This window comes from Rhyacophila brunnea, unplaced genomic scaffold (genome assembly GCF_057557595.1).
Source record: "Rhyacophila brunnea isolate RB1 unplaced genomic scaffold, BYU_Rbru_1.0 scaffold_10, whole genome shotgun sequence".
Lineage (NCBI taxonomy): Eukaryota > Metazoa > Arthropoda > Insecta > Trichoptera > Rhyacophilidae > Rhyacophila > Rhyacophila brunnea.
Window position 1 is genome coordinate 10,588,017 of NW_028232752.1, and position 17,027 is coordinate 10,605,043.

At 31.9% G+C, this 17,027-nt stretch overlaps 1 protein-coding gene across 1 annotated transcript in view; it reads left to right on the top strand.

Moving 5' to 3' along the window:
* Nucleotides 1-17,027, top strand: part of LOC147078873 (neurotrimin-like) — a 299,771-nt gene that overhangs the window by 173,804 nt on the left and 108,940 nt on the right. The window lies entirely within an intron of this gene.

Here is a 17,027-nt window from a genome sequence, read left to right on the forward strand (position 1 = left end):
TTATGAGAAGGCTTTCGACAGTCCGCACCGCCCCTCCCTCTGGATGATACTGGGAGCATACGGGATCCCTCCCAAGATCATTGCCATAATCAAAAGCCTGTACGAGAATAGCGAATGCTGTGTCAGAATTGGAGACACTGTCACGGAATGGTTCGGGGTCACGACCGGAGTCAGACAGGGTTGTGTCCTTGCACCGTTTCTCTTTATCAGACTTCATACTACGGAAGTCAATACCACCCGACCGAGGCATACCTGTTACCCCCACGGTGAAGCTATGCGACCTGGAATACGCCGATGATGCTGTCCTATTCGACAACTCAATCGAGGGCATTCAAGAGACAATCGACAGGTTGCATAACAACTCCTCTCGCGTTGGTTTGAAAATCAACGCGAAGAAAACCAACGTCTTGTGCAATAGCACCTGTCCTGATCCAGATTTCCCTCTGATTAGCGATGGACAGAGCATCGAGAGCGTCGACAGCTTCAAGTACCTGGGGGTACACATCACGGGAGATGGCATTTTGCAGAAAGAGCTCGCTATCCGAATGGGAATGGCTGGAGCAACATTCAACTCGATGCGAAATGTCTGGGACTCACGATTGTACTCGGTCAAAACCAAATGCCGCCTATTCGACGCTTGCATTCTGACGGTGCTGCTTTACGGTAGCGAATCATGGCACCTTACGAAGGCTCAGAGCAACCGTATACTGAGCTTCGAAAACAGATGTTTGCGACGAATACTGGGTGTGCGGTGGTATGACTTTAGGAGCAACGAGGAGATAAGAGAACGTACCAAGCAGCCTCTCATCACGCTGAAAGTGAAGAGGCGACGTTGGACCTGGCTCGGCCACGTGCTGCGGATGCCAGAAGAGAACTTTAACCTGGCTTGCCTGTTCTTCGAACCGACCGGATTCCGGCGTCCTGGAAGGCCGCTAAATACAACCTACAGAGTGTATACGGCGGAGCTACGGGATGCTGGTTTGACCTGGAACGAAGCAAGAAGACTGGCGAGCGACAGGGATTCTTGGAGGCGCCACGTGGTGTCCATATGCTCCAGTTAAGGGGCGGATATGGGCAAAGAAGAAGAAGAAGAAGACACATTGATCATAATTATTGAGACATATGTGTATTTGTTTTAAAAGTGTCTTAAGTAAAACGTGAGTGTATGCTCTGGGAATTGGTTTTATTTAAAATCAACAAATTCTTAATTATATGGCATATTATTGTCTTGCGATAACCCATTCGTATGTGGAATATATCAATATACAAATTTGATTAAACATATTTATTGCCCTTCCAATTAGCATTACTACTGGCTGGTTAATTGTGCACCTTGGGAAAACAAACAACTGATGCCCCCGATTCCTACGATAATTATCAGAGACCAATACCACCAAGAATGGCAGAGTTTCCACAAACGCCACGTATATGTAGTGTGTCAAGCAATTGATGGACGCTATATTATAGAAGACCTAATGTTTTATAACTGAACTCAAAAAAAACATATTATAATCACAAGACGTGGGATTCAAACACACGATTCTCTGTCAATGTGTTATTATTTATTAAATTCTTCTTCTTATTGTGCCATCCCCTAGCGGAGGTCGGCCACCATCAAGGCGATTTTATCTTTGTCGTCTGCTACCCGAAACAGTTTGGTGGAGCTGCACTCGTACCAATCACGGAGGTTCTTAAGCCACGAAATGCGGCGCGTCCTCTGCTACGCTTCCCATTGATTTTTCCTTGAATGACGAGTTGGGGAATACTGTATTTTTGTCCTCTCATAATGTGGCCAAGGTATTGTAGTTTCCTGGTTAAATATTACGTAGAACTTCTCGGTCCTTTCCCATTCGATTGAGAACTTCAACATTTGTCACCCGGTCAGTCCAAGGAATTTTGAGGATGCGTCTATACAGCCACATCTCGAAAGCTTCAAATCTCCGTGACATCTCTTGGTTTAGCGTTCATACGTCCATACCATAGTAACCATTGTAAATCATATTTTTATAAATATAAACTGGAAGCGACACGTACAATATTTGTGAACCTATATAGGTGGACTCCAGTATGTGCATTTTTTAGCACATTCGCAAAGACTAAGCTTGAATTTAGGATAACAGTATCTATGGTAGAGAAGGAAACACCTGCATCTTGGGATGGTCGGATTTTTTCTGCAGTATCTTATTTTTTTTAAATGAAGATGCGGTGGTTCTTGACAATCAGCTTCATGCAATTGTATCTATAAAAAAAAAACACATTCACAATATTAGTTTCAATTATTTTTATTTAAAAGACTGAACATAATAATTATAATATTATATTATACCTATAAAAATTTGTTTCTATAGTTTTATTAATTCAATGATAGATTATTTTACGTTCTAAAGATTCTCCTTACACCATACACCATGGCATCCACATCCTGAAGCGGGCCCCCTACCTATCGTTAAATATAAAGCTAGTGTGACGCTCTGCAGTAGCCTTTTCCAAATAGTGTGGTTAAGCGGTAAAATTAACGTGTATATTTAGTGTTTATTTTGTATATTACATCCATTTTAATTCTAGAGTTGTCGAGTATCGATACAAAATAAAAAATTGTATAGAACAATCACATAATTTTAAATAATAACACAATTGAAGAGAATTAGCGCCGCAGGCGACTTTTTTTAACTGTTTGAGAGAATTTTTTATGTCTGTTTATATCACTTAACTGGTCGACTCACCATGCCGGGCCCTTCCTGAGCCCGGGCTCCCAGGCTAGAGCCCTGTCAGCCCCCCCTTTGTGGGGGCCATGCCTTACACATATTATAAAACTATTATTTGAATACATTGTTTAATTGCATTAATAAGATTGTTATATCATTAAAAATTGCCTAATTTATTTACTTCAAATTATTTTTTTAACAATTTTATTTTAATATTCCGACATATTAAATAAAATAATACGTCATCATAATAATATAAAACATAATATAACATGCAATTTTTTACATACGACTAATCTGTTATTTACACATTAAACTTTTTATATATAAGTAATTATAATAAATAAAAAAATACGTTTATTTTATGATAATAATGTAAATATTGTTAATGATATGTAAATTGGGGGGAGTTTTGAAAGAGAATTCATTATGATATTAAGAAAACTATAGATTAGAAAAATATAATTGTGTAAAATGTATTATATAGGTTTATTAAAATTATGATGTCTTTAGAATCTCGTTTTTTACTTCAGATAATGATTTCCTTAATTTACTTACTTATATATTATGTATAAATTTAAAATTTTATTAAAATAAAAATATTCTTACCACCAAAAAACAAGCAAAGGCCAAAAGAGCTAATTTTCCCCACATTATTGTATGTTTATATAAAGTTGCTGTATCTATCTAGAATACTTCTTAAATACTAACTATAATGATCTTACAGTATACTTTTAAAATGAATTATGTTTGTTTGTGATAATAAAAGAATAAAACAAAATATTAAAAAATAAAAATTATATCAATCCATAATGACATTACGGAAATAGTCACAACCTACAGCACTTACTTGTCAGTGATATGTTTCTCCGTATACTTGTAAATCAAAATATTTTTTTTTTTTTTTGCATTCCTACATAATATATAAATAAAATAATATTTTTACAACTAAGTTAACTAATACAACTCATACATATCATGTTACGTACTATAATGATAAAAATATAAACACACCTGAATGGAGGTATTAAATATGATAATATACAAATTATTAGAATTATGTTGATATTTTCATAATAAAAACGTTGACATAATATATCTTGCATTAATACGAATCCATTTGGTATGTCCTGCTTTTTATAAGAATACTTAAGCTAGAAATACATTACCATCATATCACGTAAGTACACGTACGCTCACGCCACGGGAAAAACGTGTGAAATATCATTTTAATTGGTAGATAGCTATAATATAGGTAGTTGCCTCATGAATATCAGGCCATATTATAATATTATCAACCTCAAGTGTGATAGAACGCTACAGAATAAATACCAGATACCTAATTGATATATTGTTTTTGTTGATTGTCAGTTTAAATTGTTGAATATTCCGATGGTTGTTGCATATTATTATTATGGGCTCACGTGACGTGATTATAATGTATTTTTTAGCGTATTTCTTCTTATAAAAAGTAGTACTTAATATGCATTAAAATGAATGCAGAATATGTCATTTAATGTTTATATTTTGAGACTATCGTCATAATTTCAAAAAAAATTACATATTCAATATATCCTCCGTTCAGGTACCTACTCAAGTCTACTAAGTCTTTTATACTATATTAAAGTGTTTACATATTGTTTTTATTATTTATTTATTTAAAAATGTAAAATGAGAGGTAACATTTTTATTATTATGGTATGTCATTTTTGTATGAAAATAAATAAATACGACATATTATTTAATGTTGATCAACCACTGCAATTAAATTTTAATTTAGGTATCTAATAAAATTATTTATTCAGATGGTCATATCTTCACTGTTCTGGCAGAAGACACTAATTCGAGAAAATGACATATTGAGTTAGTTTACTAAAATGTTCCTTATTTCAAACTTTACCGTCTGGAAACCTTCTTAATAAATACACAGTCTTTATTTTAAAGTCATCCTTTTTACGATTACTTAATAAACTCACATGATAGACCATTTCAAACATTTTAACAACTTCAAAGTCAAACTACTCAAAACTAGTATTCTCCAGTTAGTGTGTTCTGCCAGAACAGAGACGATATGCGATTGATTAAAGACATACGATTTATTATAAACAAACTTACTTAGTCTATTACTTGTATTGACTATTTTAAAAATGCTTTAAATATAAATTATGAACAGAAAGAAAATTATTTAGGTACTTATATGTTATTTTAAAAGAAAATAATAAGTGACAAATTTGCTTTATTTTGAAAAAAAAATAGAGAAAAACGATGTAAAATGTCGTAATTAATTTTGTCTAGCGACGTAGAAAGCATCCTGGCAAAGTTTTCCACTCTGTACAAAAATGATACTGGAAAAACATTTTTGTGTATTTTTTTTTTATTCGAAGTAGGTGCTTGAGGAACATCTTGTTTCTGGTGCTAATTACCAATTTGTTTTTTTTATTACTCCTGTTGGAAAGATTAACAAATTTACAATGGCCACTTGGTTGCCCTTTTATTTCAATAGATATTTTCCAGACACCACTTGAAAAATATTATAATGATGCTAATTCGATAAGAAACGGAAATTTTACAGTAGGTATTTCCATAACAAATAATATTATTTAAGTAATCACAATTCTAGTACCAAGTTATATTATTTAAACTATAAACAAGCACAAGATCGTATTTCTGGCGGCCTAATGCGCAAAACACTGGATGAGAAGTCAGGGGTTCCGAATTCGATTACCGATCTGGTCACAACACATTCATTTCTTTAATCGTCTTTTGCCTGATTATTTACTACAATATAACTGAGTTGCCTAGAGTCATAACTCACACATTCCAAAAATCGGGTTTTGATATAATCGCAAAAAATCACCAGAGCACTGATTTCTGTAATTAGAAGGAAGGTATTGAACTCCCTTGAATATTAATGAGTGAGTGAGTCAATTTACATTTTTTTTTTAAATATATATAATACTCATAAGGCTGCAGACACACTCAGAACTCATATTATTCATTGAAAAATATGAGTTATGACTCCAACAGTCCACTTTGTTAACGATTTTCACTTGGTTTAAAATGACTTTTGATAACCAACAATTTCTTTATATAGATTAATGCCTTAAAAATCACTTTGGTATACTTGACTCAAAAATGAGAAAATTGCAAAATGTGAGATGACTGTAGGCGACTCAATTACATTAATAGTATGGTAATCACTGATAAGCGAGACTAAAAAATACATCAGAAAATAAAATCAAATAAGTATTTAAAAAAAACATATAACAAAGTCACAGTGGAACCGATAAGGCATAAAATCAAAAATAGCCGTTGGTTTGGTTTATTGCACATTAGAGCTAAAAGTGCGGAAGTCATATTTTTATCATTTTTGAGTTAAGTATGCAGATTTGAAGGTGTATTCACGCTCATTTAATGCTGAAAATTTGGGAGTCTACTGTCACATGGTAAAATACTTACTTCTAAAACTACGGTAGTCTAATTATTGTACTTTAAAACTGAAGGAGTGCATGTCCAATTTAAGTCATTTTTTCTTTAAGCTATAGCAAAAAGATTAAGTGCAAAAGTGCGGAAGTTCAACATACGGAGTGTTATTCCAAACGTGAGTGACTATTTTAACTAGATTAGACTAAGTATGGTAAAACTGCTCTCCTGCAAAATATTGAATATGTGACTTCCAGACTTTGAGCTCTAAGGTACTGTTTAAAAATCTTCACTATTGAAGATCATTACTTCTTACAAAAACCCTTCAGCCAACGATGAGTCTGAATAGAAAAAAAAACTGTAGAACTATTTGGGAGCATAATTATTGCTTTTTTGTTTTCCAGTATGGGTCAAAAATCAAAATAATCACATATATTCAATCAATTTGCTTGTGATTAATTAACTTCTATAATCCCACAAAACCATATTTTATGGTTGGATTCAATAATTAAATATTTATATAAACTATTTTTTTATTTAACGAATATTTCACAAGATTTAAGAATGTAACATTATTTTTATTGAACATTCATAATTTTGAAAACAGTTCTGATAAATCTATAACCCATAGAAAAAAATATATCTTGTGAAATATTTATTGAATAAAAATAAAATTAAGTAATAAAATTATTAGCAAGTTCAAGTAAGTTATACCAATTTTTTTTGAAATGTTGCGTAACGTTGGTTAGTAATTGGAATAATTAATAGGTACCTACCTACTTTGCTATAAAATACAAAAGCCGATTGCCAATAATAACGCAATTTGGAAAGCGCTTCAGGGAGTATTGTAAGAACCATTTATTAGTTAAAATGTGTCGCAATCAGATAGGATACATATAGCATTGTGGTCAATGTGCGTGTGCGCGAATCCCGAGAGACGCAGGTTTGATTCCTGTTGGATGTCGTATTTTTTTCAAAAAAATATCTTTTCTATTGGTTATAGGTATATTTCTCAGAAGTGTTTCCAAAATTATATATGTAAAATAAACAAGCCGATTGCCGAACAATAACGAAATTGGAAAGCGTTTCAGTAATAATTGTAGAAAACACTTTTTCTAGAGGTTATACACAGAGGTTAGCTGAGGTATTTTCAAATTATATTTTTACCACGTTTTTATTAGCTCGTATTCTTGTTTGTCCAGTACTACTTTTTTTTTGTTTTTCCAGTACATATTTTTTCTTGTTTGTCCAAGATTTGTATTGGATGATTGAAAATTTTTAACTAACTTACCGACTAGCTAGACATTTGAAACTTTTAGAATATATCAGAACACGACGACAATGCATTAGCCATTTTTAAGCAGAATTGAATTCATTTTCAGTTAATTCTATTTTGTATGGAAAGTTATTAGTATCGGTTGCTAAGGGGGTCCTAGGAACTAAATTATTAATAGATACGTGCGTTACTATGGAAATCAATATGAAATGTCAAAATGACATTTCTGTATTCTATATTTATTCAGTATTTCTATCAAGTACAATACAAAGTTTTTATTAATACGTAGAATTGTCAAGTTGATATGATTAAACAGAAAATTTAAAAAGAGTGGTAAGTATATTTATTTTTTATATATGTATTTTTTTTATCTTATATTTATATATTGACAACTAATTTCTAAAAATTAAAGCAAAAAAACTATTGCAGACGTTCAAATGAAAATCCAAATTTTATAATTAGTATATGGCTTTAAATATATACCTTCAGTCAACTTACTTATTATTATTTATGTAAAACTTTAAATGTAATCGTCAATATTCTTAAAATATGAATTTTAATTATTTATATATGAACAAACTTATGCCAAAATCAATATTGTATTAAAATAAGAAAAACATAAAAATTATTAATAATAATGTAATTCATTTGGTATACGTCAATTTTCTATGTATAATCATAATTCCTATTATTCACCATATAATATATAAATGCTGAAAAATCTGTCTTTATTGTTTATACTTATATGCCAAAAATTAACTGAACCGGGGAATTTAAACTATTGATGTTGAAATGAAAAATAATAGTGACTGAGTAATCTAAAAGCATTGATTTTTAATGCTTCGTTTATATTTAAAGCATAAATTTAAATAAGTAATATTTAGAAAATGAATATAAAAAACTTAATGAAACTTTTTTTGAAAAATCTTTTTAAATTAAGCAAAAATGATAGGTAGTTAAAAATTATACCATAAAATAAACACTAACGTCACGGCATTTCAGTAATTATAAATTAAACACTAAAAAAACGATTTTATTCAACGCTGAATTAACCAAAATACTAACAAGTAATCTAGCTTTGGATATAGCAGAAATAATATATTATACCTAACAAGAGTTTTTTTGCAATCGTTAAGGCAGTTTTATAGCTTGAGTAAATAAAACGACACGACAGAAGTTAGGTAGCGTGAATTTAATATTTCCTTTAATTATTATCCACATGAATATTTTAACTTACCTTAAATTATTAGCCTCAGTTGAGGTCTATTGTTGGTTGGTGTATAATACGTAATTATGTATTACTTACTATTTTTCATCAAGTAACTTTTATAAAAATGGTACTATGTTCCGCGAATTTATCAGAAGAGTACCCAAGTGTGTCAAAAATTATATTATTGTTTTACTTCCGTTTACTATAAAATATTTATACGAAGCAGGATTGTCTTATTATGCAGCAAAGAAATCAAACTCCAGGAACAGGCTCGACGCCACACCAGATATAAAGATTCAACCTTTTAATATTGTGTAGGTGTAGCTGTCAGTAAATATTATTGATCAATTATCTATTTTCAATGTATCAAATTATTCTACCGCAATAATAAATTCCCAGCGACTCGTATGCCGGCAAACAACTTATTACCTTTGTCAGCAGATTGATTGGCGATATTAAATACGGTATCGCAATGGAAAATTAGTCGTATATCCATTCCCATATTATCATATTATATTATTATGACTGTAATAATAAATAAAGTTCACAGCTACTCGTATTTAAACCGCTGATTCGTTCAATATAATTATATACTAGAATATAATGTTTAGGTATTACTTTTGACTGTATAAATTACGAATAATGATTTATCAAAATGTCACTCGAATCTAAGTACCTGGCTCGTAACTATCTCATTACATAATATTATGTACTGTCATTATATTTATACGTACCGACCATTACGCTGAAAATAAAACTTGCTCCTGCATACATCTTCGACTTCTTCATCATCATCCTTAACACCATAATCCACACATCGAACACTACATAGGTATATTAATATCATATATCAATTCCAAAGTCATGTCCCAGCCACATACAAAGTTTCTTCCTTATAACATCCGTTAATGCTGTCAGTTTGACATTTACGTTTATAACAAAGAAGTTCTAGCATTATTATTTATATTAAAAGACAAAATTATGTAGGTATCATAAAACCATAATATTATAACACACGTAGAAAAGATTAGTAGAAATAATAAACATATTTATTAGAAAAAAAAATCACAGAACTAGTCTTAAAGAACCGTCATGGCATTAGTTTACACAATAACCTCCAGATTCAGTCTGTTGTATGGCTGAAACTTCTCCGGGTAGGGCACACATCTTGTAAAATTTCATGGCGTGCTCTTTGGTCTGAATCTCGCCACAATCGAGCTTTTGGAAATCTAAAGACAATATGACTGCTTAATCTGCAAAGCAGATAACTTCATTTTGGAGAATTGTTCAGTAAGGAGAAAAAGCTTAGTAATTTAACAATCGAGCGGAATTTAGCAATTCTAAAAAAATATTTTTTTTAAAAATACGCTGTTTTAATACGATGAATCAATACACTATGTTAGCTTCCTTTTTATATAATATAAGAGCGAAGTTGTTCGATTTACGATAAGTATTGTGAATTTTGGCACTTGCAGTTGTCTGTTTTGTCTGAAGAACGATAACGCATTTATTTATAGGTTTAGGAGGTTGAAATTTGGTGTGAGTATTTAAAACATGCTTTATAACAAAATTCCGTCAAAATCTCATTTTTGGTCAAAAATACAGTTAATTTATTGGTTTGCATATTAGACAGTCAAATAATAATATCCAGATGCAGTTTTTAATAGTAGTATGAAGATTAACTGTGTTGAGTTACATATTATATTTTAAGTTTAATTATAGATTTAAATACTGGCAACACAACAATAAACAGCGTGAATCGTAGAATCTGATTGTATAATTAGTAATATTTGAGATATCGATTTGCAAATCGCAGAACTCGAGATAATATAATGAAACTTAATTTGATGCATCTGAAGCATCTGAAGCATCTACCCAAAACTTAATAGAGCTTTGGTCAGACGATTCATCTTACCACCATATAGGAGCACAGCTAGCACGTATGTATTGTACTCAGTCATTACATAATATAATGACGACCTACATACATTTTTAAATTATTTAAATACTAACTAGGTAACGGTAAACTAAAATACAATTTAATCTAAGAATTAAATGTGACCTACTAAGAAAATCGCATGGCCAATAAACGGTTACATTTAAATTGTAAGTAAAACATTTCATTGTGGCACAGTTTGTCGTGAGCTTTACTATCGGAAAGTGATGACCGTATACCATACGGTCTCCAATTTTATTAGATTCAATTCGACCATGTCCGATCCTAATAGGATCATATGGGCCTCCACACAGTGGAGGTTTGTGTTAACAGATTTTGTTTTTACGAGAAATGAATGTCAGCCACTTGCTCAACCTATTAGGTCCATACCCTGACTCATACACACTTTGAAAAATAATATGAATACGTGTATTAAATAAGGCTCTAAGTAGGTACCGAAAAGTAGTATTGCCTGTAGTTACAAAATACCGAGTCATTGCAGTAAAATTTCATGAAGCAGACCTTTTGAAAAATGCCATTTTACAGTGTGAATCAATCACGGCAGCTTCAATAATTTTAGGTATTAAGAACTCGCAAGTGTCAACACACCATCGTCAGCTATTTTATATTGAATGCCGTTGACCACTGCAGTGCTACTTACACCATTATAAATAAAACACGCCAACGGACTTACAATGTCGACAGGTTTAATTATTTTGATGTATTTTTTTGACTTGCTTTAGGCACTTTGACTATAGTTGAAGTTATTGGCGTTGGTATGTAGAACATTTTTCTATAAAAATGACAGTTTTTTATGTTTTTGGTACTTAGCGCCTTAATTAATACACGTATTCATATGTGTACTTGCCAGACCCAGGATTTGAAACTGGCACCCACGGCGTAATAGGCCAACGCTTAAGCCGGGGGGCCACCGTGGGTTCAATATGAACATTAATTCAATTTTCATGGCTGATTTTGGTAAAATTCAAGAATGAAAAACTAACCTAACCTAACAAATAATCCAGTACAGCAGCTATTTTCAAAATTTATTTGCTGCTAGCTTCCTGTGAAGTGTAAACCGACAAGAACAGTGTTTTATTTAGACATGAATTTTATGTCAGTACTATACGACCCAAAGAGGTTAGACGGTCTGTAATATAAGTCCATATATTTCCGATACAACATATTATGGTGAATTGTGATACGGTGAATTGCATACGGACAAGTTTTCGGACACACCAATAAAATTGTAGAGGAATTGATTATTTTGACAAGTTCATTAGTCAAATTTTTAATTATTTATATTGAATTGGTTCTAAAAACACTTTATTTTATCACTATAGATAAACCAGAGAGTTTGGTATCAAATATTTACATAAATACACCTGATAAATTATTTACATACTACTAATGACTGTATTGTAAAATATTTTGTTCCTAAATTACAATATTTTCAAAGTATTTTACACTAGTATAAATAATATTATTTCGATTGAAATTGAAATGTGTGTAAACATAAAGTTAGGGTTAAGTTATTTTATAATATATATTGACGCAGTTTTATTAATCGTTGTATTTAACTCTTATACAGTTTTATAATATTAATACTTTTGACCTAAAGTACTTGATGGAATTTGAATAAAAATTCTAATGGATTTAAGTTTAGTTCTATTCCATTTGAGTCGTTTTTTGCGACCCGGGTTTCATCATTCGGCAGTTCGACAGTTTTATAGAATTAAAAGTAGACAAAGAAAAATGTATAAACTATATTTTGCAACACCAATGTATATATAAGTAATAGGACAATAGGTGGTGGCGGCATTTTTTATTGTGGACTGTAATTTGGGATGATTGTGGATGTGGACGCTGGGGGAGGGCGGCTTAATCGGGAGTCAATCCAGGCACTAACCTTGATGTTGTCTGGCTGGAGTAGGTACCAGGTTCATGCACTCACGCACTATGCGTGCATTTACAGTAGTTAAATCACAATAACTCGGTATCACGGCTTCAGAAATATCGCTTGTGACGACGGTCACACTGCATCAGTCATCTTGGTCATGGTATATAAATAACTAACACTGTAAGATCGTATCAATCAAGGTCGAAAATATAAAGTGGCTTATATGTATTAGTTTTAGGCTTTAATCCTACTTGAAGGATACACGATTTTACAAAGACAGTGAATAATCGAGATCAGTCCCCTTAAAGTCGCTCATCATACAATTGTTGTCAACAAAAATACTGACGAGACAGAGGTATTTCCTGAGACGAATTTCTAAAGCCACCACGAGTGTCTTCATCCACTTGTCTACTCAACACGTCAACCAACTACTTCTCGGCTTGTTAGAGATTTTCCACCCAGACTTTCTCGAGAACGGAAACATAAAGAAGAATCTTCACTCTCCACCTTTTTAACTTGCGCAAGAAAGTCGCGCTTGCAGGTCATCAAAGTGTCTACAAAAAAAAATCTCGGCTATGTATTCATACAATGCATACATATCCTAAATACAGAGTGGACGTAAAAAATGTGTATTTTAATATATTTTTTTTTATTAAAAATTTTAAGTCTATTATCTGATATCGTTACGTCGATCTCTTCTTGGTCATTTTTTCAAGATTGGGGATCATGACTACCTTGAAATTCTGTAATCTTTTGAGCGATTAAGACCACCCCTCTCGATTCTCTGCTTCTCTCATGGCAGAGTCAAAATTTCTCCTAGTCAGCCGCTTTATTTGGTCGAGACTTTTCTTCTGCTTCGCCTTCCGTGGAGGCTACCCAAAACCACCAGTCTCTCCAGGTTATGGATTTTGTGGATACGCGGCATAAATATATTGTAAAGGCTATATCACATTAGACCGTCATCTAAAATCATGGATTCGGACATTCGGATCGAATCTTGTACAAACGTCTGAACAATAACGATATTAAACAATTGAAAGATTGATTAAATAAATCTATTAATTAATACATTTTACTAATAATGTGTGATGTATGTAACGTATGTGATCCATATAAGAATTATTTTTATTCGATCATCTACTCTAAATGCAACAAAATTGGCCTTTGTGGCAACCAGATCGGATGGTCCGATAAGCCCAACAGGTGGTTGAACCGACTTGAGCAGCTCTTTCCTTTCCAAACACGTTTTAGAACATTTCCGTAGGATGTAGTTTGCATCTTGTATTTTTCCGCCACATGGACATTTTGAACGTGTGACAATACCAAGCTCATAGACCCTGCAGTTAAGCCACCATGTGTCACCATGAATCACGCACACTCTTATGCACACCAACCAAGGTCTTGAGAAATTCATTCTGGGACACTCTCAGTACAAAATTAAAAGGCGCCTAACGTTAATTATGCGACCGTATATGCCTGTATAACGCAGTAGCAAAGGAAGGAAGTAGGCTGTTAAGATCCGTCATAGGTGTGTATAGTGCACAGTAAACTTTGTCAGTCATACGTATTTATTTTCATTGAAATAAGACTACATTTTACAGATGGTGTTTGTTAGTTTTTAAAATTCAATTAAACCTTGCGAAAACCAAGCCATAATAGATAATAGTAATAAAATACTCGTATATCTATAAAATATCTAAAATCATGCAATTAAATCATACGTAACTGTAGATATTTTACAGATAGAACAATATTTTTATGTATTATAGTTTGGCGTAGTCAGGGCTTACTCAATTTAAAAAAACAAATCGACAATATTTGTAATATATATTCTTAATCCAACAAAACAGATGAAAAAGTGTGCACAATATAATTTTGTTGTATCGCCCAAAGTATACCAAACTATTATGGTTTGGTTAGGCAGGGTTTAATTGATTTTAAAAAACTAACCAACACCATCTGTAAATTGTAGACTTGGTTCAATAAAAACAAATGCGTTTGACTGACAAAGTTTACTATGCACTGTTAATGTCAGATTTTAACAGCCTACCCCCACACTTCGCTACTGGATAACGAATGTGGAAAGAAAATCAAGTCATCAATGGTGACGGACACGAAAACGAAAAATATACATATTAATTAAATAATTATCAATACATGTAGTTTTGGCACATTCTATACATGCTATAGCCGCTCGCTTGGGCAAGTAGAGGAGTTGCAGTGATTATGCACTTATGAGCGCTGACGTCAAGTCTGGGTAACAAGATGTAAAAATTTCCAGAGGGATATGAAAAAGGTCGTTAATTTAATAAGCTGTCTACCAACTAAGGGAGTTAAAAGCGACAATATGAGAAATTTTAAGACAGTTTTGGAACTAAGGCAGTCATTTTTATAAATGGCTGCTGATTTATTACAAAATTTTATTAAAAGTATATTTTACTAACATTTTACAAATGTTAGCATCCTGAACGTACCAGTACTAATTTGAATACCTCAGCTAATTAAAATTTATTTATTTATTTTTACATGCAGTGAACATTACAGATAATAAATTTAAGAAAAAAGAAATATAATAAAATGACATTTAAAAGCAAATAAATAGTATTAACCTGATCCGTGCCACGGACGAATTAACTCGCCAAAGCATGTATGTCGCATCAGGCCACGGACGGATATATTCGCGAGTTCTTGTAAACGTCATAACTTCTGAATAAACATTCTGAACATATTTTCTAAACAATATTTATCATTTTAGTGTGAAAATATTCACGATAATCTTGATAAACATGTTGTGTTGGTAAGTTTTCACAAATATTTATCATTCCGTTCCTATTTCATATTTTTTAAAGGATTTATTTTATTCCGAAAATAGCTGGCCTACAAGTATCCACCTAGTTAAAATTGGCTGGCAGTGATAAGGTTATAACAGTGTAAAGAAGAAAGAAATATAAGCAGTCTCACAAAAACAGTAGGTATGAAAAGTAAATAAGTATTCAAATTAATTATAAAAAATATAAAGTATGAAAGCACAGCGAATGACCTAAGTGGACACTATTTATGAATATTATATAAAAAAACGTCACCTATACTTATTCTCACGTAGTTGAAATATATCAATATCCAAATCTATTTTGTTGAACAGAGTTATTGCCCTCCTAATTGGCATCACCAATGGCAGATTAGTTCTGCAACTTGGGAGAACAAACACCTAATGTTCCCAATTACTAAGATATCAGGGACACACACGTTATTAGGATCAATAATGGCCGAGTTCTCATTTACACCACGTATAAGTCGAAAAGAATACGTTGCCAATTATTGATATATTATATCATTTAAACTACAACATGTAAGCATACCTAAAAAAAAGTCAGTTAGATAAAACTACGGATAGTATCCATATTATCTCAAATAAAGAAGTCTCAAAAATTTATTTTTAGCTCGCTCTACCATAAGGTCGTAACTTAACATATGCAGGGCCCAAAAAATTAGCCCACTCTCAGGCTGGTTTCTAATTAAGGAATTATAAAAGATTGTTAATATAGTAAGATCCGAAAAACCCGTGAAGTGCGTAAAACGCAGCCCAGCGTAGGGCCTTTTTTATAAATGAAACTGTCAAACGTAATGCCAAGATCCCTTACAGATAGTGTTACAGTAGTTAGTTAACGTTTATTTAACCATAAACATGTTTTACTATGGTCAATGCCGATTTGAATTTTATTCAGGCAGTTACACTGAATTGCAAATTACGATGGTATTTTTAGTTATTGATTATCTTCGAATTTAATGCGGTTACCTGTTTGCAATTAATAAAGATTTTCGATTGCATGTGTCGTTCAAATTATTACCACTTAGGTATTTCAATACGCAACAACCATCATTTTGTACAAAAAGTTTACCATATTTCATTCAAAGTATGAGAAATAACTAGCACTACAATCAAGGTTTAGAATTTCGTGTTATGGCTTGAATACAGTGGGCTTTTATCCCAAGCAGTAAAATTCTGAAACAATAATCACAGCTATTAGAATAATAGAATTACGTATTCTATTACATAAATCTAAATATTTTTTTTAATACCTACCTACTACATTTATAATATATTTTCAATAAAATCATAATTGTTTTGAGTACCGATTATATTTTTAACAAACACGAAATAGGTACTACCTATATATTAATGATATTATTTGAATGATGTAAATCAGATTGCCATTATCTCGTACGCAAGCCTCAACTAACATGTGCAACTTACGAATCAGAAAATGTTTTTTAAATACTAGGAAGGCTTGAATCCTCTGTGATTGCGTTTATTCAATTAACCACTGATATAGATACCATTAAAATATGCAAACTTTTAATTAAATATTAATTTGTAATTAGGTTTACGGTTTACATTATTTTCAAAATTTCAGTATTAATTTGTAAATATAACAATTTAAAATATTAGAATAATTCACGAAAAATTGTAATTTAAAAAATTGAAACATTCTTGTTGACAATGTCATTTTAGGTATTATTTTACTCTTATTATATGCATACCGTTTTTAATTAGTTATTCTTACATAATATTGATG